This window comes from Tachyglossus aculeatus, chromosome 1 (genome assembly GCF_015852505.1).
Source record: "Tachyglossus aculeatus isolate mTacAcu1 chromosome 1, mTacAcu1.pri, whole genome shotgun sequence".
NCBI lineage: Eukaryota > Metazoa > Chordata > Mammalia > Monotremata > Tachyglossidae > Tachyglossus > Tachyglossus aculeatus.
The window spans coordinates 37,636,414-37,663,345 of NC_052066.1; positions in this window are offsets into that span (position 1 = coordinate 37,636,414).

The window sequence follows — 26,932 nt, forward strand, 5'->3', positions numbered from 1 at the left end:
GTGTCTCTCTCCACTTCAATCCATACTTCATGCTGCTGCCCGGATTATCTTTGTCCAGAAACGCTCTGGGCATATTACTCCCCTCCTCAAAAACCTCCAATGGCTACCGATCAATCTGCGCATCAAGCAGAAACTCCTCACCCTGGGCTTCAAGGCTGTCCATCACCTCGCCCCCTCCTACCTCACCTCCCTTCTCTCCTTCTACTGACCAGCCCGCACCCTCCGCTCCTCCACCACTAATCTCCTCACTGTACCTCGCTCTCGCCTGTCCCGCCATCGACCCCCGGCCCACGTCATCCCCCGGGCCTGGAATGCCCTCCCTCTGCCCATCCGCCAAGCTAGCTCTCTTCCTCCCTTCAAGGCCCTGCTGAGAGCTCACCTCCTCCAGGAGGCCTTCCCAGACTGAGCCCCTTCTTTCCTCTCCCCCTCGTCCCCCTCTCCATCCTCCCGTCTTACCTCCTTCCCTTCCCCACAGCACCTGTATATATGTATATATGGTTGTACATATTTATTACTCTATTTATCTATTTATTTATTTATTTTACTTGTACATTTCTATCCTGCTTATTTTATTTTGTTGGTATATTTGGTTCTGTTCTCTGTCTCCCCCTTTTAGACTGTGAGCCCACTGTTGGGTAGGGACTGTCTCTATGTGATGCCAATTTGTACTTCCCAAGCGCTTAGTACAGTGCTCTGCACATAGTAAGCGCTCAATAAATACGATTGATTGATTGATTGATTGAGAAATGCACCCTGGCAGCTGAAGATGATGCTTGCCCTAATTAGCACAAACAATCTAATTATAAACCCTAAACTTATTCCATGATGGTCCGCAAGCAGAGTCAGCAATGAGATGGCAATTTTTTCTTTTAAACAAAATAACAAAAATACCTCACAGGCTAATTCAGGAAAAACTTTCACTTGGATGACAGTACCAAACTAATCCCAATCCTGTGTTATCAATGGGTTTTAGAACACTTGCAGTAGAAACGTTTAATAAAATCATTCTGCAAGTTTCAGTTAAGTTACCACAAGAATCAGAAGTACTGAGTAATTGCAGCTAAACTTCACTGCATTAAGCAATCTCTTCAAGACCTCAAGTGTTTCCAGTGGAAGCTTTCAGAAGGCTATTCAAATGGAGAAAATTGATCTTCCCAGTTCTCTGCTTAATTCCTTGGTTCTTCATAAAATTGCAGAGTTTTATAAGCCGCTGAATAAAGTCAGCTTCAGAAGTTTGAAAGCGAATATTTTCTTACTAAAATGAGAAGGTTGTGTGATTGTACTGACCAAACAACTTCATCAAATTTAACAAAGAGCCACAAAAATTAAAGGTCTAAGCATGACATGAACATATTAACAGAGAGGTGACAGTTTGTTAAATATATATATACATATATATATAATGGCATTTATTAAGCGCTTACTATGTGCAAAGCACTGTTCCAAGCGCTGGGGAGGTTACAAGGTGATGAGGTTGTCCCACGGAGGGCTCACAGTCTTAATCCCCATTTTACAGATGAGGTAACTGAGGCACAGAGAGGTTAAGTGACTTGTCCAAAGTCACACAGCTGACAATTGGCAGAGCTGGGATTTGAACCCATGACCTCTGACTCCAAAGCCTGTGCTCTTTCCACTGAGCCACGCTGCTTCTCTTAAACATCTTCAATTGAAGTGTCCATTTTGCATTTTGTATTTCCTTTAGGGATCTCATTTGGTGCAATATTTCTCATTTTGCATCATCACTGATGCTATGTATGCTTTATTGTGGGATAATGGAAGAGTTTAAAATTAAAACCCCAAGGGGTTATTTCTCCTCTTCCCCTGTCAGATTTATTGAAGACTCAGATATGGATTACAGTTACTCATTTTATGACTTGTTTATTAAATACATCTCCTTTCCTGGATAGAAAATAAAATACCACCTATGGTACATGGTCTATAATAACATGAGACACTTTGCACCAGAATGGTACAGTTCCCAGCACATTAAAGGATGCAATGGTCTATGTTCAGTTTGAGAAATGAAACAATAAGACTTAGCATAGTGTAGCCCACTTCCCTTTGTTTGCTGGGCTATTGAGATGATGGTATCCAGGCAACAGCAACATTTGGAATCCAGCCATATCCTGGAAGCACATTATCCTGGTATATTATCCTTAGAAGAAATAAAAAGAGGCATTTATGGATTTAAAGAAAAAAGATGAAGCATAGGAATCTCGAGAAGTCACCACATACTGGTGTACAGAGAAGTACAGTTTATCACCTACCCTGGAGCCTGGACCACACATTTTCCTCTCCATGATTGGGGCTGATTTCTAGACCTTAGTTGCCCATCTTGATAACAGGAAATTCTACCATTGTCATGGGGTTAAGGGAGAAGTATGCTGACACAATCAACATATTGTACCTCTTACCTCCAAAAGTATATGTTCTTCCTCCCCTGGTGTCTTGTAATTACCCTGGTTCAGTTAACTGAGTGGGTAGAGGAGAACTGTCATGAAGAGCAATTTAGTCCCAGGCTGCTTTCAGTAAATCAGTGGTATTTATTGTCGGCTGACTGCATTTAGAGGACTGAGAGCCTGGGAAATTTCAGTACAATAGAGTTGGTAGACATGATCCCTGCCCTCAAGGAGCTTACAGTGTAGTGGTACTCTATTTATTTGTTTATTACTCTATTTATTTATTTTACTTTTACATATCTGTTCTATTTATTTTATTGTGTTAGTATGGTTTTGTTCTGTCTCCCCCTTATAGACTGTGAGCCCACTGTTGGTTGGGTAGGGACTGTCTCTATATGTTGCCAACTTGTGCTTCCCATGCGCTTAGTACAGTGCTCTGCACACAGTAAGCACTCAATAAATACGATTGATTGATTGGTGCTTTGCCAACCTTCCTGCCACTGTGTGTTTGTACCCCCTCATAATAATTATGTTTAAATTCCACACATCCACCAAACTAGCTCTCTTCCTCCCTTCAGAGTTCTACTGAGAGCTCACCTCCTCCAGAAGGTCTTCCAGATTGAACCCCCCCTTTTTCCTCTCCTCCTCCTCCTCCCCTCCGCATTGCCCCCCTCCCTCCCTCTGCCATACCCCCTTCCCCTCCCCACAGCACTTGTACATATTTGTACATATTTATTACTCTATTTCATTTGCAAATATTTACTATATTTATTTTATTAATGATGTGTGTATAGCTATAACTCTATTCTGATGGTATTGACACCTGTCTACTCATTTTGTTTTGTTGTCTGTCTCACCCTTCTAGACTGTGAGCCCGTTGTTGGGTAAGGACCATCGCTATATGTTGCCGATTTGTACTTCTGAAGCACTTGGTAAGTGCTCTGCACACAGTAAGCGTTTAATAAATATGACTGACTGAATGAATGAATTAATAACTGTTATTTAACAAGTTTTTACTATGTGCCAAACACTGTACTAAGTGCTGGAATAGAGATAAAATAATCAGGTCCCATATATGAGGCTCACAGTCTAAGTAAAAGGGAGAACAGGTATTGAATCTCCATTTGGCAGATGAGGGACCTGAGGCACAGAGAAGTTAAGTGACTTGTCAAAGGTAAGTGGCAGAGCCAGGTTTAGATCGCAATTTCTTCTGACCCACAGGCCCAGGCTCTTTCATTCATTCAATTGTATTTATTGAGAGCTTACAGTGTGCAGAGCACTGTACTAAGCATTTGGAAAGTACAATTTAGCAACCGAGAAAGACAATCCCTGCCCACAATGGTCTTACAGTCTACAAGGTGGGAGACAGACATCAAAACAAGTAAACAGGCATCAATAGCATCAATGTAGAATGAGCTGTCTATACTCGCTTTCATTCATTCATTCATTCAATCATATTTATTGAGCGCTTACTGTGTGCAAAGCACTATACTAAGTGCTTGGGAAGTACAAGTTGGCAACATATAGAGATGGTCCCTACCCGACAGTGGGCTCACAGTCTAGAAGGGGGAGACAGAGAACAAAACCAAACATATTAACGAAATAAAATAAGTAGAATAAATATGTACAAGTGAAATAAATGAATGGAGTAATAAATATGTACAAACGTATATACATATATACAGGTGCTATGGGGAAGGAAAGGAGGTAAGGTGGGGGGATGGAAAGGGGGAGGAGGGGAAGAGGAAGGAGGGGCCTCAGTCTGGGAAGGCCTCCTGGAGGAGGTGAGCTCTCAGTAGGGCCTTGATGGGAGAAAGAGAGCTAGTTTGACGAATGTGGGGAGGGAGGGCATTCCAGGTCAGGGGGAGGATGTGGGCTGGGGGTCGACGGCGGGACAGGCGAGAACGAGGTACGGTGAGGAGATTAGCGGCAGAGGAGTGGAGGGTGCGGGCTGGGCTGTAGAAGGAGAGAAGGGAGGTGAGGTAGGAGGGGGCGAGGGGATGGACAGCCTTGAAGCCAAGGGTGAGGAGTTTCTGCCTGATGCACAGGTTGATTGGTAGCCACTGGAGATTTTTGAGGACGGGAGCAACATGCCCAGAGCATTTCTGGACAAAGACAATCCTGGCAGTGGCGTGAAGTATGGATTGAAGTGGGGAGAGACACGAGGATGGGAGATCGGAGAGGAGGCTGATACAGTAATCCAGATGGGATGGGATGAAAGCTGCCTCAAATTCCTCAACACCAACACTCTCCTTGACCCCCTCCAATCTGGCTTCCGCCCCCTACACTCCACCGAAACTCCCCTCTCAAAGGTCATCAATAACCTCCTTTTTGCCAAATCCAATGGCTCCTACTCTTTGCTAATCCTCCTCGATCTTTCAGCTGCCTTCAACACTGTGGATCACCTCTGCTCCTCAACACGCTATCCAACCTTGGCTTCACAGACTCCATCCTCTCCTGGTTCTCCTCTTATCTCTCCGGCCGTTCATTCTCAGTCTCCTTTGCGGGCTCCTCCTCCCTGTCCCTTCCCCTTACTGTAGGGGTTTCTCAAGGTAGGTTCTTGGTCCCCTTCTGTTCTCTATCTACACTCACTCCCTTGGTGAACTCATTCACTTCCACAGCTTCAACCATTATCTCTACGCTGATGACACCCAAATCTACATCTCTGCCCCTGCTCTCTCTCCCTCCCTCCAGGCTCTAATCTCCTCCTGCCTTCAGGACATCCCCATCTGGATGTCTGCCTGCCATCTAAACCTCAATATATCAATTAATCAATCAATCAATCATATTTATTGAGCACTTACTGCATGCAGAGCACTGTACTAAGCGCTTGGGGAGTACAAGTTGGCAACATATAGAGACAGTCCCTACCCAACAGTGGGCTCACAGTCTAAAAGGTGGGCTCACAGTCTAAAAGATCCAAGACTGAACTCATCTTCCCTCCCAAACACTGTCCTCTCCCTGACTTTTCCATCACTGTAGATGGCACTACCATCCTTCCTGTCTCACAAGCCCACCACCTTGATGTCATCCTTGACTCTGCTCTCTCGTTCACCCCACACAACCAATCTGTCACCAAAACCTGTCAGTCTCACTTCCATAGCATCGCCAAGATCTGCCCTTTCCTCTCCATCCAAACCACTACCTTGCTGGTTCAATCTTTCATCCTATCCTGACTGGATCAGCCTCCTCTCTGATCTCCCATCCTCCTGTCTCTCCCCACTTCAGTCTATACTTCACTCTGCTGCCCAGTTTATCTTTGTACAGAAATGCTCTGGGCATGCCACTCCCCTCCTCAAAAATCTCCAGTGGTTGCCTGTCAACCTATGAATCAAGCAAAAACTCCTCAATCTCGGCTTCAAGGCTCTCCATCACCTCGCCCCCTCCTACCTCACCTCCCTTCTCTCCTTCTCCAGCCCAGCCCGCACCCTCCGCTCCCCTGCCGCTCACCTCCTCACTGAGCCTCATTCTCGCCTGTCCCCCCACCTACCCCCGGCCCACGTCCCTCCCCTGGCCTGGAATGTCCTCCCTCCACACACCTGCCAAGCTAGCTCTCTTTCTCCCTTCAAAACCCTACTGAGAGCTCACCTCCTCCAGGAGGCCTTCCCAGACTGAGCCCCCTTTTTCCTCTCCTCCTCCCCATCCCCCAGCCCTACCTCCTTCCCCAATCAACAGCACTTGTATATATTTGTACAGATTTATTACTCTATTTTACTTGTACGTATTTACTATTCTATTTATTTTGTTAATGATGTGCATATAGCCATAATTCTATTTGTTCTGACGATTTTGACACCTGTCTAAATGTTTTGTTTTGTGATCTGTCTCCCACTTCTAGACTGTAAGCCCATTGTTGGGCAGGGGCCGTCTTTATATGTTGCTGATTTGTACTTTCCAAGCGCTTAGTACAGTGCTCTACACACAGTAAACGCTCAATAAATACAATTGAATGAATGAATGAATGTAGATAAATAGAATTAGAGATATATACACATCAAAACAAGTAATCAAGTATTAATTATAAATAAATATAATTATAGATATGTACATATATACACAAGTGCTGTGAGCGGGGGAAGTAGAGCAGTGGGAGCAAGTTGGGGCAATGAGGACGGGAGGGGGAACTGAAGAAAAACGGGGATCAGTCTGGGAAGGCCTTCTGGAGGAGGTGAGCCTTCAGTAGGGCTTTGAATGGTCCTTCTTCAAGGCCACACTACTTTTTCCCCCTCCACCCCAAAGCATGCTAGAGGGCACTAGACATAGAACAATGTTACACTCCACTGCTCATACGGTTGATTGTATCACTCAGTTAACACTGTTGATACTTAAGGATTAGTCAGGGAGAGGACCGTTGGCATTCCCATCAGATTCATCCCCACATATCCACAATTCCCTTCTGACCTTCTTTCAGTGTGGCTTGGGGAGAAGTGGAGCAGATGGCAGTATAAACTGCTGCCATCCAGAGAGTGATTTGCTGCATGAATCAGACATCCAGGGAGAGAGGAAACTTTCATTAACATCCCCTTGGCACATAGAGGTCTGTTTCAAGGGAACAATGATGAAAGGGGTGAAGGGAAGAAGCTTGTTTTCCTGTACACACTTGTTCGATGTGCCTCTGACCCCATCCCTTCACGACTTACTAAATAGCTTGCCCCCTTCTTTCATCTCGCCATGATTTTTTAACTGTTCACTCACCAAAGGCATCTTTCCCATTGCTTTCAAACATGCTCACGTCTCCCCTATTAAAAAATAGGACCCGTTATCACCCCTCTCCGTCCTACCATTCCTCTCCAAACTCCTTGAGCGGGTTACCTACACTTACTACCTCTACTTATAATCCTCCAATTCTCTCCTTGACCTCTTGACCTTGATTCTCTTCCTGCCTCTTTTCCCCTTCATTCTCAATCTCTTTCACAGGCTCCTCCTCTCCTTACCGCCCCTAACTGTGGGAGTCCATTAAGATTCAGTTCTGAATCCCCATTTTTTTCCATCTACTTGCACTCTCTCGGGGAACTAATTCACTCTCTTGGCTTCAACTTAGCAGTATCCTGCACTCATCCCTCTCATTCAACTCACAATTCAATCTGTCACCAAATCCTGTCAGGTCGACCTTTATAACATGCTAAAATCCACTCTTTCCTCTACATCTCAAGTGCTATGATGCTAATCCAAGCACATATCGTACCCTGCCTTGACTACTGCATCAACCTCCTTGCTGACCTCCCTGCCTCCTGTCTCTCCCCACTCCAGTCCAGATCATTTTTCTAAAAAAGTTCAGGCTCCATTTCCCCGCTCCTTAAGAACCTCCAGCAGTTGCCCATCTATATCTGCAACAAACAGAACTGTTTGCCATAGTCTTTAAAGCCCTCAATCAACTCTCCTACTACTACCTTGCCTAGCTTATTTCGTCCCATAACCCAGCCCACACATTTTGCTCTTCTAACTTCAACCTACTCACTGTACCTTGATCTTGTCTATCTCACTATCAACCCCTCACCCATATCCTGCCTCTGACCTGACACTTCCCCTCCTTCACACATGACAAACCATCACTTTCTCCAACTTCAAAGACGTATTAAAATCATATCTTGTCCAAGAAGCCTTCGATGATAACTGAGCCCTAATTTCCCCTGCTCCTTCTTCCTTTTGCAATGTCCTTGCACTTGGATTTGAACTCTTCATTCACCCCCACCATCATGTGCACAGCACTTATGTACATATCTGTAATTTATTTTAGACTGTAAGATCCTTCAAAGCAGGGAGCATGTCTACAGACTCTGTTATATTGTACCCTCTGAAGTGCTTAGTACAGTGCTCTGTACACAACAAGTGCTCAATATAAATGATTGTTGATGGGAAAGGAAAGGGCAATTTCATGGGATGTGTGGCTCAGTGGAAAAAGCACGGCCTTGGGAGAAGAGCATGGGCTTGAGAGTCTTTAAAGTACAGTCTTTTAGACTGTGAGCCCACCTTTTAGACTGTGAGCCCACTGTTGGGTAGGGACTGTCTCTATATGTTGCCAATTTGTACTTCCCAAGTGCTTAGTACAGTGCTCTGCACATAGTAAGTGCTCAATAAATACGATTGATGATGATGATGATGATGAGAGCCATAGGTCATAGGTTCTAATCCCGGCCCCGCCACTTGTCAGCTGTATGACTTTGGGCAAGTCACTTCACTTCTCTGTGCCTCAGTTACCTCATCTGTAAAATGGGAATTAAGACTATGAGCCCAATGTGGGACAACCTGATTACCTTGTATCCCAGCGGTGCTTATAACAATGTTTGGCATATAGTAAGTGCTTAACAAATGCCTTCATTATTATTAGTAGTAGTAGTAGTACTGATGAAATATGGTGACAGCCAAATAAGATCTTTGAATGGGAGGGACACGTAGAGGATAAAGACAGGGTTATAAGCTTGTAAGATGGGAGGATGGTGATGTTGTCTACAGTAATGAAAATGTCAGAGGACAGGATTTGGGTGGGAATATGAGGAGTTCTACGTTGGGACTCAAGAACGTCATCCCGAGTCTGGCTTCTTGTCTACTTTTTTCCTCAGTTTGGCTGAATGAGGTATGTTTGAATTTGACAGTGTGAATAGCTAGCTGTAGGAATGGCCCCTTAACAGGTCACAGTCCACTTCTCCAGACCTAAATTGTCTCTTCTGGGGCCTCCTTTTCTGGGTCCCTTTGAAAGGGTCAAATCAATTAATCATTTGCATTGCTTCTCCTTAGCAGCAGTGATGATGAGTCATCAATCAATGGTATTTATTGAGTGCTTTTTTGTGCAGAGCACTGCACTAAGCAGTTGGAAGCCATCCCAGAGGGGGGGAAATATTCAAAAGAGACAAGTTGCTTGAGCAAAAACTTTCCACAATGCAGATTACACTTGTAAAGTTTTGTGTTTTCTGTCCCTTTCCTCTCCTGAACAAAAGATTATTCCCTAATTTAAAAGCCAAGTTTCACAAGCTATGCTGTCCACATGAAATAAGCTATTAAAAAAAACAGACTCCCATGCAATTAATGATGTATCCAGCCACAAAATAAAGTTACAAACTATACATCACTTTATTTACCCACAGGGTACCAATGACCACCTAATACATTTGTGAGGAGGATATTCTTGGAGTCCAGCTTTCAATCTTTTTCACTGATAGGATTAGTATTACTTTATCATAAAATAGAGCAAATAAAGTGCAAATAAAGCTGAACTATGTAAAATACATACAGAAAAAATATGTAAGGACTATGTCAATAACTGAATGTAGATCTATGCTAAAAAAATTATGGAATTAAATCTCAGAAATTATTTACTACTTTAACCTGGTGCAGAAAATCTGCAGCTGAGAGTAGAGCCCTGATAGCATTTGGCAATGAGAGAAATGGCTGGAAGGGAAAGATGGAAACAGAAGCAGCGTGGCTCAGCAGAAAGAGCTTTGGAGTCAGAGGTCATGGGTTCAAATCCTACTCTGCCAATTGTCAGCTCTGTGACTTGGGGCAAGTCACGTAACTTCTCTGGGTCTCAGTTACCTCATCTGTAAAATGGGGATTAAGGCTGTGAGCCCCCACGGGACAACCTGATCACCTTGTAACCTCCCCAGCACTTAGAACAGTGCTTTGCACATAGTAAGTGCTTAATAAATGCTATAAAAACAGTGCTTAACACATAGTAAGTGCTTAACAAATACAATTATTGTTATTTTTTTTGAGAGGTAGCATGGCTCAGTGGAAAGAGCGCAAGCTTTAGAGTCAGAGGTCATGGGTTCAAATTCCGGCTCTGCCAATTGTCAGCTGTATGACTTTGGGCAAGTCACTTAACTTCTCTGTGCCTCAGTTCCCTCATCTGTAAAATGGAGATAAAGACTGTGAGCCCACTGTGGGACAACCTGATCACCTCGTAACCTCCTCAGTGTTTAGAACAGTGCTTTTCACATAGTAAGTGCTTAATAAATGCCATTATCATTATTATCATTATTAAAAATAAAACCAGGGCTCAGGGGGCAGTTTGGGTGTGCTGGGGCAGGAGCAACATGACAGCTGGTAGTGCTCAGGGAAGCTGTGAGGACAGAAGTTTAAAGAGGTTTAAGGGGAGAGTGGGAAGGACCATGAGAAGCAGCTTGGCCTAGTGCATAGACCACAGGCCAGGGAGTCAGAAGGACCCGAGTTCTAATCTCAGCTCTGCCACTTGTCTGCTGTGTGACTTTGGGCAAGTCACTTAACTTCTCTGTGCCTCAGTTACCTCATCTGTAAAATGGCGATGAAGACTGTGGGCCCCATTTGGGACATAATATAATAATAATGGTGGTATTTGTTAAACACTTACTATGTGGCAATCACTGTTCTAAGCGCTGGGGTAGACACAAGGTAATCAGGTTGCCCCACGTGGGGCTCACAGTCTTCATCCCCATTTTACAGATGAGGTACTGAGGCAAGAGAAATTGAGTGACTTGCCCAAAGTCACACATACGATAAGTGGCGGGGCAGGGGTTAGAACCCATGACCTCTGACTCCCGAGCCCATGCTCATTCCACTAAGCCACCCGTGCCCTTTCTGATGATCTTGTATCTACCCCAGCACTTAGAACGGTGCCTGGCATGTAATAAGGGCTTAACAAATATCATAAAAAAAGGGTTAAAGAAAAATCATTCACAGATTTTGCTTACCTGGATGTCAGATGGTAGAAGCAGGATGGATTCATGTTCTTGATAGTGACAACCAGCAAAATGTCCTTTGGCACTCACCTTTTCCATCCACTACTACTTTCTCCACCTCCTCCCCAACCCAGAGACTCAAGAATTCATTCAATCATCAATCAATCAATCACATTTATTGAGCGCTTACTGTGTGCAGAGCACTGTACTAAGCACTTGGGAAGTCCAAACTGGCAACATATAGAGACAGTCCCTACCCAACAGTGGGCTCACAGTCTTGAAGGGGGAGACAGAGAACAAAACATATTAACAAAATAAAATAAATAGAATAGATATCTACAAGCAAAATAAATCAATCAATCATATTTATTGAGCACTTATTGTGTGCAGAGCCTTGTACTAAGCGCTTGGGAAGTACAAATTGGCAACAGATAGAGACGGTTCCGACCCAACAATCATATTTATTGAGCACTTACTGTGTGCACAGCACTGTACTAAGCGCTTGGGAAGTACAAGTTGGCAACATATAGGGACGGTCCCTACCCAACAGCGGGCTCACAGTCTAAAAGGTGGTTTGTCTGGCTGCGGAACTGCCTTTCTTTCCCTACCTCCCAGAAAATAAACAGAAACTTGTGTTCCTCTCCAGAGATATTAGACCTATTAGAAGGGGACACATTCTTATTAAACCTCTTCCCCATTCCCTTTTCTTGGCCCACTCCATACTGGAGAACCACAACCGGTATGACATTTGACTGTGGATGTGGCTGTCCTGATCTGCAGTGTTCACTTGAAAGGTAGGAGATATGTTTAAAGGTACAGAGAGACATGCCAGAGTATCCCCCTGTGGATTCCTGATAGCTTCCAGCTTCTGCCTGGGGAAACTGGGCTGATTATAAAGATGCAAAAATAGCGTAACCAAAATTCTGTCCTTTCATGCATGATCTAAGCTATATTTAGCAGAAAAGATTCTGGGTGGCTTTTCAGATATTAAATGCAACATTGGGAATATCGTAGAAAGCTATGTCTGAAATTGAATAGAATTGATAATCAAGAAATTTCTATTTGCAGGTTCTCCCTCTGAATGTAGCCGTAACTGAAATAAAATGTGAATTTAAAGAGAATAGTTAATGTAATAGCTTTCGATAAATCAGAAAAACCTAAATACTTTACAAATGATAGAACTATAAGAAAATATTATCAGTGTACATCTATCATGCTTACAAGTCATTTCTAGAAGGCTCTTTCTAAAATGTTTTATCAATTAAGCAAGTTCGCCCAAATTTCTTTACAAAGTCATAAAATCGTTAAAATATGTTTGCAGTAGACTGAGGTTATGTGCATTTACAGTTCTGTGCTTCATAAAGGATGCCTACATGATAATACAACAATACAATAGATGTTTTATGTTCTTGTAAACCATTTTTTCCTCTGTTGATTCCCTATTAAAATATGGGTCTTGTGGTTTTATTTTATTTTTAACCCTTTTATTAAGTCATACCGCTGAAGATATTTCATTATCATCACTTGTTAAGTGCTTATCAAGTGCAAACCCTTAAATAACTTTTGGGAAAGTATGGTAGAGGGGATAAGCACATATCTGGACCACCACAAGAAGCTTAGAAGAAGCAGCATGACTTAGTGGAAAGAGCACCTGCCTGAGGGTCAGAGGACGTGGGTTCTAATCCTGGCCCGACTGCTTGTCTCCTGTGTGTCCTTGGATAAACCACTTATCTTCTCTGTGCCTCAGTTACCTCATCTGTGAAATGGGGATTAAGACTGTGAGCCCCACGTGGAACAACTTGATTACCTTGTATCTACCCCAGCATTTAGAATAGTGCTTGGCATATAGAAAATGCTTAACATATACCATAATTATTATTATTATCTCATAATAAGAATAGTCATTGTTCCATAGTTCACGCTGATATATCCTTGTTCTAAACAGCATGGCCTAGAAGAAAGAGCATAGGCTTGGGAGGAGGAGAATGCAAGGTCCAACTCAGCTGTGCTACTTGCTTGTCATGTGACCTCAAGCAAGTCACTTACCGTCTATGTGCCTCAGTTTCCTCATTTGATAACCATTCTTCCTTCTGCTTAGACTGTGAGCCCCATGTGGGATAAGGATTGAGTCTGACCTGATTAACTTGAATCTACCCCAGTACTTACTACGGTGCTTGGCACATGGTAAGTGTTCAACAAATACAACCATTTTTATTGTTACAAAAAGGAAAATATGTACTGCCTGTGTGCAGTAATTTTTCTTTGCTTTTTTTCATTCCCTTTATTTCAAACGGCAATTTCTCTGCTATGCATGTATGTCTACAAACATTTATTACTTACAGTTTGTAACACTTCATTCTACATATGTCTAGAAAGAAATCCAAACTGACCTTCTGTGCTGCTTTTCTCTATTATGTTTTAGCTGCCAATACAGCTATATGTGCAGTATTAGTCTATCAATTTGTGTGAGTATTAATCTATCAATCAATCATATTTACTTAGTATTTACTGCTTGGGAGAGTACAACAAAACAATATATTAGGCAAATTCCCTGCCCATAATGATCTTACAGTATTGAGGGGTAAGCATATATTAATAGAAATAGATAAATTATGAATAGGTACAGAAGTGCTGTGGGATTAGGGAAAGGGCTGGTGGATAAAGAAAGAGTCAGAACAGTGCAGAAGAGAATGGGAGAAGAGGAAATGAGGACTTAGGCTTAGAAGGTGGGGGAGATAATTGTCAGATATGGAAAGGGAGGGCATTCCATTCATTCATTCAATTGTATTTATTGAGCGCTTACTGTGTGCAGAGCACTGTACTAAGCGCTTGGGAAGTACAAGTTGGCAACATATAGAGACAGTCCCTACCCAACAATGGGCTCACAGTCTTGCCCAGGCCATAGACAGGACACGGGCAATAGGCTGGAGGACAAATAGAGGAGATCAAGGTACAGTGAGTAGGATGGCATTAGAGGAATGAAGTGTGTGGACTGGATTGTAGTAGGAGAGTAGTGAGGTGAAGTAGGAGGGGGCAAAGTGATTGAGTGCTGAAAGTCGATGGTAAGGAGTTTCCATTTGATGTGTAGGCAGTGGATAATAGCTAATAACAATAATAATAATGGCATTTATTAAGTGCTTACTGTGTGCAAAGCACTGTTCTAAGCGCTGGGGAGGTTACACGGTGATGAGGTTGTCGCACGGGGGGCTCACAGTCTTAATCCCCATTTTACAGATGAGGGAACTGTGGCACGGAGAAGTTAAGTGACTTGCCCAAAGTCACACAGCTGACATTAGAACACATGACCTCTGACTCCAAAACCCGTGCTCTTTCCACTGAGCCATGCAATAATTAGCTATTATTATCATCATTGCTTTGGGATATCTTATAAGACTGTAACAGTCTTATTTTTATGCAGAAATGTAACACTGGTACAGTCTTATAAGCCATTAAAAATAATAATGATAATAATAAGAATAAAGATAATGACAATATTAAGTGTAATTTTTAATAGGTGCTTACTATTTCCTAAGTACTTTCCTTAGAACTAGGGTAGTTACAATATAAGCAGATTGGATACAACCCCTATCCTACACTGGGGATAAAGAGTTCCCCATTTTACAATTGAGGAATCTGAAACACAGAGAAGTTTGTTAATATGTTTTGTTTTGTTCTCTGTCTCCCCCTTCTAGACTGTGGGCTCACTGTTGGGTAGGGACTGTCTCTATACGTTGCCAACTTGTACTTCCCAAGCACTTAATACAGTGCTCTGCACACAGTAAGCGCTCAATAAATATGATTGATTGAGTAAACTATTGCTCAAGGTCACATAACAAGCAAGCAGTGGAGCCGCAATTAGAACTCAGATCTCCTGACTGGAAGGACCATGTGCTTTCCACCAGGAGAACTGAAGCAATACAGAAATACTAACTGTGCTCAAATTTTTCCAGACTCTTAGCTCTGCATATTTATTTCAACTTGAGTGGGAATTATGAGGATTTCACAAAATCAGGTTCCAAGCTCTTTCTTCTCCGGAGTGGTCTCTGAAAGCCCTCTCTGGACCCCACGGTCCCCCTCCTGCCTCCCTGAACTCATTCCGACCCAACCCTCTAGAATACTTTTTTTTTTAATAACTGCTGTATTCATTTTCTTTCCATCTACTCTTCTCTTGACTTACTAGAAAGCAAGCAGTGTGGCTCAGTAGAAAGAGCACGGGCTTTGGAGTCAGAGGTCATGGGTTCAAATACTGGCTCGACCAATTGTCAGCTGTGTGACTTTGGGCAAGTCACTTAACTTCTCTGGGCCTCAGTTTCCTCATCTGTAAAATGGGGATTAAAACCGTGAGCCCCCCCGTGGGACAACCTGATCACCTTGTAACCTCCCCAGTGCTTAGAACAATGCTTTGCACATAATAAGTGCTTAATAAATGCCATTAGCATTATTATGATTATTATTATTACTATATCAGGGTATGTGTTGCCAACTTGTACTTCCCAAGTGCTTAGTACAGTGCTCTGCACACAGTAAGCGCTCAATAAATACGATTGATTGATTGATTGATTGATCAAACACTAGACTCCACCTAAACTGTACATGTGAAAGTCACCAATAATTCATTATTGCTTGAAGAGCAGCACATCCTAGAGTAAAGAGTACAGGCCCGAGAGTCAGGGGACCTGGGTTCTAATCCAGCCTCGACCACCTGTCTGCTATGTAACCTTGGGCAAGTCTTTTCATTTCTCTGTGTCTCAGTTTCCTCATCGGTAAAGTGGGAATTCAATACTTGTTCTCCCTCCTACTTTCACTGTGAGCCCCATGCGGGACAGGGACTGAGTCCCACCTGATTAACTTGTACCCATCTCAGCACTTAGAATAGTGCTTAAACATAATAATAATAATGAAAATGATAACAATAAATAATAGTAAGCCACTTGTCTGCTGTGTGACTCTGGGCAAGTCACTTAACTTCTCTGTGCCTCATCTGTAAACTGGGGATTAAGACTGTTAGCTCTACGTGGGACAACCTGATTACCTTGTATCCCCCCCAGCACTTAGAACAGTGCTTGGCACATAGTAAGCACTTAACAAATGCCATCATCATCATTATTATATTATTATTATTATTATTATTATTATTATTATTATTATTATTATTATTATTATTATTATTATTACATAGCCCCATCCAATGGGCTTCACTCTGTCCAATCCTCCTTGACCTTTCACACTGCTAAACTGCTCTCCTCCTTTAAACAATATGAGGCTTGCTTTCCTGACATGGTACTAACCTAATTGTCCTTCCACCTCTCTGACTGCTCCTCAGTTCCATTTACTGGCTTTTCACGACTCTCACCCCTTGATTGTGATCATTCCTGCTGGGTTACTTTCTGAATATGCTACTCTTCCTGTTCTAAACTCAGTACCTCAGTCAGCTTACCTGCTCCCATTTTTTTTCCTGCAGTATTTGTTTGAGAGCTTACTATGTTCCAGGCACTGTATTAAATGTTGGGGTAGATACAGGCTAATCCCGGTTGGACATAGCCTGTGCCCCACATGGGCTCACAGTCTTAATCCCCCTTTGACAGATGAGGTAACTGAGGCACAGAGAAGTTAAGTGTCTTGCCCAAGGTTGCACAGCAGAGAAGTCGCAGAGCCAGGATGAGAACCTATGTCCTCCTGACTATCAGGCCCATGCTGTACCACTATTCCATTCAATTCCATTCCATCATATTTTGTGAGCGCTTACTCTCTGCAGAGCACTGTACTAAGTGCTTGGGAGAGTACAATATAACAATAAACAGACACATTCCCTGCCCACAGGGAGCTTACTAGTCCATCCTGCTTCTCCAACATGGCTAAAGATACCACCTCCATTCAGATGACTCCCAACTTACCGCTTCAGCTTGGAACTTTCTTCTAAGTTATATCCCGGTCCTCCTCTTGCTTCCAGGGTGCTTCCACTTTGACGGCCCGCTGACTTCTCAGACTCAACAAGTCTAAAGTGGAGCTACTCATCTTTCCTCTTAAATACAGTCTTTTTCCTAGCTTTTTTATCTCCAGCAATAACATCATTATCTTCCCTAGCCCAGAAACGTCCTTGCAGAAAGCTTGTCTCCAGCGATAAAAGATATGGCTAAAGCTGTGACTTTCAAAGCATAATCTGTAACCAAATTGAAAACTGAAATAACAGATTTGATACTAGAGTGGTCCTCAGTACTTAGTTCACCTTGAGTGTTGCTATTTAAACTTGGAAGGACAGACGGAAAAATGATCATCTGGGAGATGCAAAATAGATAGTGAGGGGAATCCTCACTATTCTTTCCCACTCAATTGTAAATGAATTTGTTGACAGCCCCAGAATTCAGGAATGTGGAAATGGCAGTGTTGAAAATGGTTCTCAGTCTCAGACTTCAACAAATACCTCTTGAGAACACAAAAGAGGGTTTCATTTTCAAGTTGTCTAAATCAGTCCTGAGGTGTAGCAATCATTGTTCTTGAACAATATAATTTCAATCCTGGTTCTTTAGGTGAAAAGTTGAATAGCAATTATTGAGTGCCTACTCTGTGCACAGCACTGTATCAGGAGCTCAGGCAAATGAAATAAAGTAGATCTGCTGCTGGCCCCAAGAAATTTACAATCTAGCTAGGGAAATGGAAATTAAAATAGGTAGAAGAAGCAACTGAGTATAAAGGCATGCACAAAAATGATGTGTGGGAGGAGGGCGGGGTGAGAATTTAAGTGCTTAAGTGAAGATTTAAGTGCATAGGTGACGCAGTAGGGGTGGAAAATGAGATGGGGAGATGATAGATTAGTTAGAGAACGATTCCTGGAGGAGAAAGGAGGTTAGTAGTTTCTAGCTGGGGAGAGTGATGGCCTGTTGGATAACAAGAGGGAGATAGTCCCAGAAGCAAGGAGAACATAAGAAGGGATTGACGGTGAGATAAATGACAGCAAGGTACAGTAAATAAGTTAGTGTTAGAGGAGTGTAGTGTGCAGGCTTTGTTGTACTGGGAAATGGTAATGATAATAATAATAATTGCATTTATTAAGCTCTTACTATGTACAAAGCACTGTTTTTTTGTTTTGTTCTGTTAATGGCATTTATTAAGCGTTTACTATGTGCAGAGCACTGTTCTAAGCACTGGGGAGGTAACAAGGTGATCAGATTGTCCCACGTGGGGCTCACAGTCTTAATCCCCATTTTACAGATGAGGTAACTGAGGTTCAGAGAAGTTAAGTGACTTGCCCAAGGTCACACAGCAGACATGTGGTGGAGTCAGAATTCGAACCCATGATCTCTGACTCCAAAGCCCGTGCTCTTTCCACTGAGCCACGCTGCTTCTCTAAGGTGGGGGATAGGGTGGGTGGGTGGATAGGTCGGGGAGAGAGTTTGTGCTTTACAGGGGCAAACCCAAATATTCATGTCCTCCTAGAGACTGGCTCAACAGATTTTGCTTGGGTCTGGCTTTAATTTTATCTTCTTATGTGTGGATATGTGCTCATATAACAGTTCAATTTCAATTGCACTCTACAGTGTGATACATATTTAAATAATTCAAAAATTATGTTAAAATTTATACTGTTGACTCTTGTGTACAGACAGAACACTGAGTCCATCTCTATTCAAATAATGTAAGCAAAGCTTGATGCCATTTAGCTCTTCGTATGATTATTAAACCATTCATTGAAATCAATAGCTAGTGTGAGCAGGAAAATATTGCTTCAATTATAAAAGTGATAATTAACTGAATCCCTTCACTTTGAATTTTCTCTTGACGCTCCAAAATCATAAGAAGTCCTGAAGCAAGAAACATTAACCCATGAGACTCATGAATCCCCTTTTTTTCCTAAAGTGTGAGACTACAATTTAATCATATCCATAGATACATAGTTTTAGGAAAAAATACGTACAGTTTTCCAAATTATATGTTCTCAGTATGTATTTTGGTCTGAAAGTTATTTGGGAATTAGGGAATAATGTGCTGATAAAACACATCTGTCTGGTTACAACATGACTTGGAGTTCTAAAACATAGCAGCATTATCAAAGTGTGCATATTCAGTGTAAGTTTTCATGAAGAATGGAAACCCCAAGCTGAATACTGACAGCATCTGGTGATCAGACTTGATTTTATGGGACTCTTTTCCCATATCTCATAAAAGTAAATAATGACCTGTACTAGCTTACTTCAGAATGTCTAACACCCCAGGGAGTAGCTACAAACAGGTGGAATTTAGATCAATAATAAAGTGGGTGAGAGTTGCACTGTGTAAGAGACTTCAGCAATATTAATCACATCACATCTTCTTTGGGAGCAACATGTGACAAGAATGGATGACCACAGAAGAAAGCAAGAAGCGAATCAGTGAAGTCAAGCATCAGATGATGGGTAAAGCAGGGGGAAGACAGGCGCAGAAGACAGGCTGACTCTTAGAAATGGGATGACTGTCTTGGAACAGAGGTTTTAGAAATAGTGAAAAGCAAAAAAATAAAATAAAAAATCAGGTGTTGAGGACAACAAATACCACAGATTACCATGAGACAATCTTTAACTGAACATTATATGGAAGGGATTATTGGTCACACAGTGGTCTTGTCAGCCGTGGATCCCTGATATTGAGCCTCAGTTCCCTCATCTGTAAAATGGGGGTGAATTCAATTCAATCGTATTTATTGAGCGCTTACTGTGTACTGTACTAAGCGCTTGGGAAGTACAGGTTGGCAACATATAGAGATGGTCCCTACCCAACAGTGGACTCACAGTCTAGAAGGGGGAGAGAGAGAACAAAACAAAACATATTAACAAAATAAAATAAATAGAATAAATATGTACAAGTAAAATAAATAAATAAATACATAGAGTAATAAATATGTACAAATATATATACATATATACAGGTGCTGTGGGGAGGAGAAGGAGGTAAGGCAGGGGGATGGGGAGGGGGAGGAGGGTGAAGACTGTGAGCCCCACATGAGACAACCCCATTACCTTGTTTCCCCTCCCGAGCGCTTAGAGCAGTGCTTTGCACATAGCAAGTGCTTAACTAATGCCATTATTATCATTATTATTATTATTATTATTATTCATTGCGCTGCAGGCTGAGTAATATTGTTCATGATGTTTCTCCTGATGAAAGAAACGATTCCCTATACACGTCTTCCCTCCCTCCTTACCCAACCTTTCCTGCTGTTATGGTCACCATGCATGAGGCAAGGGAAAGAGTGTGGTTAAACAACAAACACTGACGGATGACTCCTCCAAGAAGTGATTTTAGCCAAGCACTTGCAGAACCATCTGCCGCACTCGCACCAAAACTGATAAAAAATATACCTATCAGCAGAGAGGTATTTTGAACACAGAGGTCAGCAAATTCCATTCCATTCTTTGCAACCCTGCCTTCTCATTGTTTCCCTCTCTCTCTCATTCTTCCCATCCCACTCTCCATCCAACACTCATCTTCTCTCATTCCCTCTATCTCTCTTGCCCTCCTTTCTTTCTCTCCCCCACTCTCTTCTTTTTATTTCTTTCCATATTCCATATATGCCCCTTCCTCTCTCCCTTTTTCCCCTACTCCAACACCTCTTCATTCTCAACACTACACATAACACAACCACTGACAGTCCCAAGTTATTCAGGGTATTCCAAAACCAGGTCTCAGGACTCCAGTAATAGTATTCTTTAGTGACGAGGCTTACATTACATCACTGATTATGCTTGAAATCAAAAATTCAGCTACTTCTCAAATCATGTTTTTGATATCAGGGAAATCGGTTCAGCCAGTGCCTTTATTGTAAGCAATTCCAATGCAATTCTTATAGCCTGTTGCTCACTCTACATGTCTAGTCAAACTCTGGGACCAGGCCCACCTAGAGGCAATGTTCATTCATTCATTCATTCATTCAATTGTATTTATTGAGCACTTACTGTGTGCAGAGCACTGTACTAAGTGCTTGGGAAATACAAGTTGGCAACATATAGTTATGGTCTCTACCCAACAACGGGCTCACAGTCTAGAAGGGGAAGACAGACAACAAAACAAAATATATTAACAAAATAAAATAAATAGAATAGTAAATATGTACAAGTGAAATAGAGTAATAAATCTGTACAAACATATACAGGTGCTGTGGGGAGGGGAAGGAGAAAGGGCGGGGTGATTGGGAGGGGGAGAGGAAGGAGGGGGCTCAGTCTGGGAAGACCTCCTGGAGGAGGTGAGCTCTCAGTAGGGCCTTGAAGGGAAGAAGAGAGCTAGCTTGGCGGATGGGCAGAGGGAGGGCATTCCAGGCCAGGGGGAGGACGTGGGCCGGGGGTCGATGGCAGGACAGGCGAGAATGAGGCACAGTGAGGACTGGACACTCGCTCTGGACATATTAATATGTCGCTCTGGACATACTACTCCCCTCCTCAAAAACCTCCAATGGCTACCGATCAATCTGCGCATCAGGCAGAAACTCCTCACCCTGGGCTTCAAGGCTGTCCATCACCTCACCCCCTCCTACCTCACCTCCCTTCTCTCCTTCTACTGCCCAGCGCGCACCCTCCGCTCCTCCACCACTAATCTCCTCACTGTACCTCGCTCTCGCCTGTCCCGCCATCGACCCCCGGCCCACGTCATCCCCCGGGCCTGGAATGCCCTCCCTCTGCCCATCCGCCAAGCTAGCTCTCTTCCTCCCTTCAAGGCCCTGCTGAGAGCTCACCTCCTCCAGGAGGCCTTCCCAGACTGAGCCCCTTCTTTCCTCTCCCCCTCGTCCCCCTCTCCATCCCCCCGTCTTACCTCCTTCCCTTCCCCACAGCACCTGTATATATGTATATATGGTTGTACATATTTATTACTCTATTTATTTATTTATTTATTTATTTTACTTGTACATTTCTATCCTACTTATTTTATTTTGTTGGTATGTTTGGTTCTGTTCTCTGTCTCCCCCTTTTAGACTGTGAGCCCACTGTTGGGTAGGGACTGTCTCTATGTGATGCCAATTTGTACTTCCCAAGCGCTTAGTACAGTGCTCTGCACATAGTAAGCGCTCAATAAATACGATTGATTGATTGATTGATTGATTGATTGAGGAGTTTAGTGGCAGAGGAGTGGAGGGTGTGGGCTGGGCCGTAGAAAGAAAGAAGGGAGGTGAAGTAGGAGGGGGTGAGGTGATGAAGAGCTTTGAAGCTGAGAGTGAGGAGTTTTTCCATGATGCGTAGGTTGACTGGTAGCCACTGGAGATTTTTGAGGAGGGGTGTAACATGCCCAGAGCGTTTCTGCACAAAGATGATCCGGGCAGCAGTGGTGAAGTATAGATTGAAGTGGGGAGAGACAGGAGGATGGAAGATCGGAGAGGAGGCTGATGCAGTAATGCATTCGGGATAGGATGAGAGATTGAACCAGCAGGGTAGTGGTTTGGATGGAGAGGAAAGGGCAGATCTTGGCTATGTTGCGGAGGTGAGACCAGCGGTTTTTTGTGCTGGATTGGATGTAAGGGCTGAATGAGAGAGCAGAGTTGAGGATAATAATAATAACGATGGCATTTATTAAGTGCTTACTATGTGCAAAGCACTCTTCTCAGCGCTGGGGATTACAAGGTGATCAGGTTGTCCACGAGGGGTTCACAGTCTTCATCCCCATTTTACAGATGAAGTAACTGAGGCCCAGAGAAGTTAAGTGACTTGCCCAAAGTCACACAGCTGACAACTGGTGGAGATGGGATTTGAACCCATGACCTCTACCTCCAAAGCCCGTGCTCTTTCCACTGAGCCACGCTGTTTCTCAAGGATGACACCAAGGTTGCGGGCTTGTGAGACGGGAAGGATGGTAGTGCCGTCAACAGTGATGGGAAAGTCAGGGAGAGGGCAGGGTTTCTGCAAGTGTCTCAGTTCAGTGTTTCAGCAAGATCAGTGATTGAGAGATCATTCCCTCTCCTGTCTCTTCTCTACTTGGATTAGAGGAACTAGGTTCATTATGGGACGGATTAGGTTGCAGTATCCACTCTCATTATTTTCCACCAAGTGGGCTCCTTCACTTAATAATAATAACTGTGGTATTAAGGACTTACTATGTGCCAGGCACTTTGCTGAGCACTGGGGTGGACACTAGCAAATCGGGTTGGACACAGTCCCTGTCCCAAATGGGGCCCACAGTCTTAATAACCATTTTACAGATGAGATAACTAAGGCACAGAGAAGTGAAGTGACTTGCCCAAAGTCACACACCAGACTAGTGGCAGAACCAGAATAAGAACAAATGATCTTCTGATTCTCAGGCCCATGCTCTATCCTCTACACCAATGTTGAAGTGGTATTTTGCAGGAGGTAGGGACTAGGCAACAATTCTTGTGTTTAGGTCAATGTGGTCAGATGGTTTGCAGTTATGTTCTTTTCACATATTGATGTTTCAAAGAAGCCAAAGTGTCACAGCTGGCTTTTCTAATTATATCTGCTCTACAGAAGGTCTTCCTCACTAGAGAACACATTGCTCTCATGAAGATTCTTTCTTTAATCTACCAGTTTTAAACTATAGCTTGTCCTTCATTTGTTAATGTGATAATCAATGGAACCTTTGCTGAAATTTTAAGCACTATTTAAAAAGGACCAGTGTATGGCAACACAATTTTATAAATGAAAAAGTATTTTAAAATATTAACAATAAAACATAAATATGATATAAAGCATAATACTTTAACCATATAAGCTTACACGAGAGTGCATTTTATGTGTTGTCTACGAGATCTTCATTGGTTGGAATTCCGATGCCACATTGAACCCACCCTTTGTTTCTCGGTCTTCCATAGGACATATACAACCAGGATCTATTTTCTACTTTTTTTCTACACTTGGATCTTTGAAAGACAGGCGAATTCTATTGTAGGAGCATTATGGAACATCATTCAACTCTGTGTCACCAGTAGAGTTCTTTGGCTATGTGCATGGCTTGTCAGGTGTTGGTCTGCCACATAATCTTGGTCTCTAATGGTTAATTGTGAAGTCATACCACTTTGTTGTTTCTGAAAAGCAGTGAATATGACTTGGGCAGATGCCACACAACTTCTAGAGACATTCCATGTAATCTTTCCATGACATACCCAACACTGACGCAAGAAAGGATGACAAACAATGGAACACAACTTTCACCATGAAAATTCTGCTCGTCACATCATAAGGCAGAATTTTCACTGGATGGAAAATGACTGGCAAACAACTCTACAGTGAGCTGAAATCAGGCCAACCTCAACAGAGAGGACAGAAGGAATATTTCAAGGACAATTAAAAGCAACTCAAATATACACGATACAATGATAAAGATAACATTACTTTTATATGCCAACAGAGTATACATATAATAAAGCAGTATATTTATTATCTATGTCTCATTCAAGAATATAATATATTACATGATATTTACGTATAAGTAACAATTGCTTTGACTATTCTTGCGAAACCTGAGTTCACACAAAGATTAGTGGTTTAAACTCTTTATTAAGCGTTTCCTCCCCTTTAGATGAATTTCTGCTGCTATCTGAATTACTTAACCATGGGCATATAATAATTCCTCACATTCCCTTGAGTACGATTTTACAAAAGAGCAGAGATTATCATTCACTGTTAATTCTGATAAAGCTGGGTGCAACATTTTTGCTATCAATGACCATTTGCAAATACTTATGCCGTTGGCTACTGTGCTGGTTCACTGGATCATTTTTATCCAGGAAAGGAAATGTGTTAACTAACATGGCTCTCTAAAATAAAACCATATAGCATATTGAATTTTTGCCAGTGATTCTCTTTGTTATTTTCCTTTAGGCATGGCCATATCTTCACACTATATATCAAAAAATGTGCTTTAACTGAAGACGATAGTCAGGTTATTCTCAACTAAAGTTTCATTATTATCATTATCGTCTTTGTGAAATACTTACTTTAGGTAAAGCACTGTTCTAAGCATTGGGGTAGATACCAGTTATGTGACACAATGACAACACATGTATTTACATGGAAATGAAAATATCTCTCTTGAATCATACTTTCCCATGTGCTTAGTATGATGTTGTGCTGTACACAGTAAGTGCTCAGTAAATATCACTGACTGATTGATTTGAAGATCCTTAACAAATAATAGATCACTGAGTTGAAAAAGACACTGGAATGTATTTAATTCATTCTCACGTTCATTCAATCATATTTATAGAGCACTAGCCGTGTGCAAAGCACTGTACTAGATGCTTGGGAGAATGCAATACAACAATAAACAGACACATTTCCTGCCTACAATGAGCTTACAGTCTATGAATCAAGACCCTGGTGCCAGCAATACTAGGAAGATTTAGACTGTCCACAGGTTTATGTATCTTTTTTCTCTGCATGGCACCTAATTTCATTCATTCATTCAATCATATTTATTGAGTGCTTACTGTGCGCAGAGCACTACACTAAGTACTTGGACAGTACAATTCGGCAACAGATAGAGACAATCCTTGCCCAACAGTGAGCTCACAGTCTAAAAGGGGGAGGCAGTCAACAAAACAAATCAATGAAATTCTGGGGGTGCTGCATAAGACCCCTTTTTGATGGAAGCAGTTATATGCCTCATGTTAGTGCTATCATGCTTTCTATAAAACTTCAGAAAATGTAATAGATCTTTGTATTTGAAGAAGATACCACTGATGGTGAAGTTAACTATCAGTGAGTGTGTTTAAATTCCAATGGAGGATGCACATTTGGTATACAAAAGAGGTTGTCCCTTGTTGTTTTGTTGCACTTGAGTTATTGTTTGAGGTGCCTGGTTTAAATTTATCTTGTAATTTCTTGTCTCTCTCTTTCCACATGCACCTTAGCTCAAAGAGAGCCACTCCACCCTTTATGGCAATGCCACATGCTGGTCCGTCCTCAGAAATCAATTCCCAGGTTTTAGCAGGGATGCAGCCTGTTTCTGAGGCTTTGTTTTACTGTGTCCTTTAAAGGCTTCTTCTCCCCCCTCCTGCTTTCAGAAAATAAGGTGTTGATGGTTCAGACCAAATGTCTACATACTTCTTGCCTCTGAGGCAAACAATAATATTGAATCATAAATTAGCATTTGAAGTCTTCCAGAATTGCGCTGTTATAAGTACACTTACAATCTTTCACTTATCATTGAAATATATTAAAACTCGATTTATTTGCTTTATTGTTTTTACTCTTTTGGGGATATAAGTATAAGATTATGATCCTTTCTTCCCCAAAAGATTTTGTGTTATGATAGTACCATGACATATCCTAAGATATAAGGATAATAATAATAATGATGGTATTTGTTAAGTGCTTGCTATGTGCAAAGCACTGTTCTAAGTGCAGGGTACATTCTAGAGTTGCCAGATATATATATATATATATATATATATATATATATATATATATATATATAAATATACATTTCATATATTTATATATATATAAAATGGCATTTATTAAGTGCTTACTATGTGCAAAGCACTGTTCTAAGTGCTGGGGAGGTTACAAGGTGATCAGGTTGTCCCACGTGGGGCTCACAGTCTCAATCCCCATTTTACAGATGAGGTAACTGAGGCCCAGAGAAGTTAAGTGACTTGCCCAAAGTCACACAGCTGACAATTGGTGGAGCCGGGGTTTGAACCCATGACCTCTGACTCCAAAGCCCGTGCTCTTCTCCACTGAGCCACGCTGCTTGCCAGATAGCTTTTTAAATGATTTATGACAAGATGTCACAGGAATATCTGGATAATAAATTATGAAAGGGAGTAGTAGCATTTATTGAGTTCCCATTTGGTGTGGGTACACTGTACCGGGAGCTTGGGAAGTATGAGAAGCAGCGAGGCTCAGTGGAAAGAGCATGGGCTTTGGAGTCAGAGGTCATGGGTTCTAATCCCGGCTCTGCCAA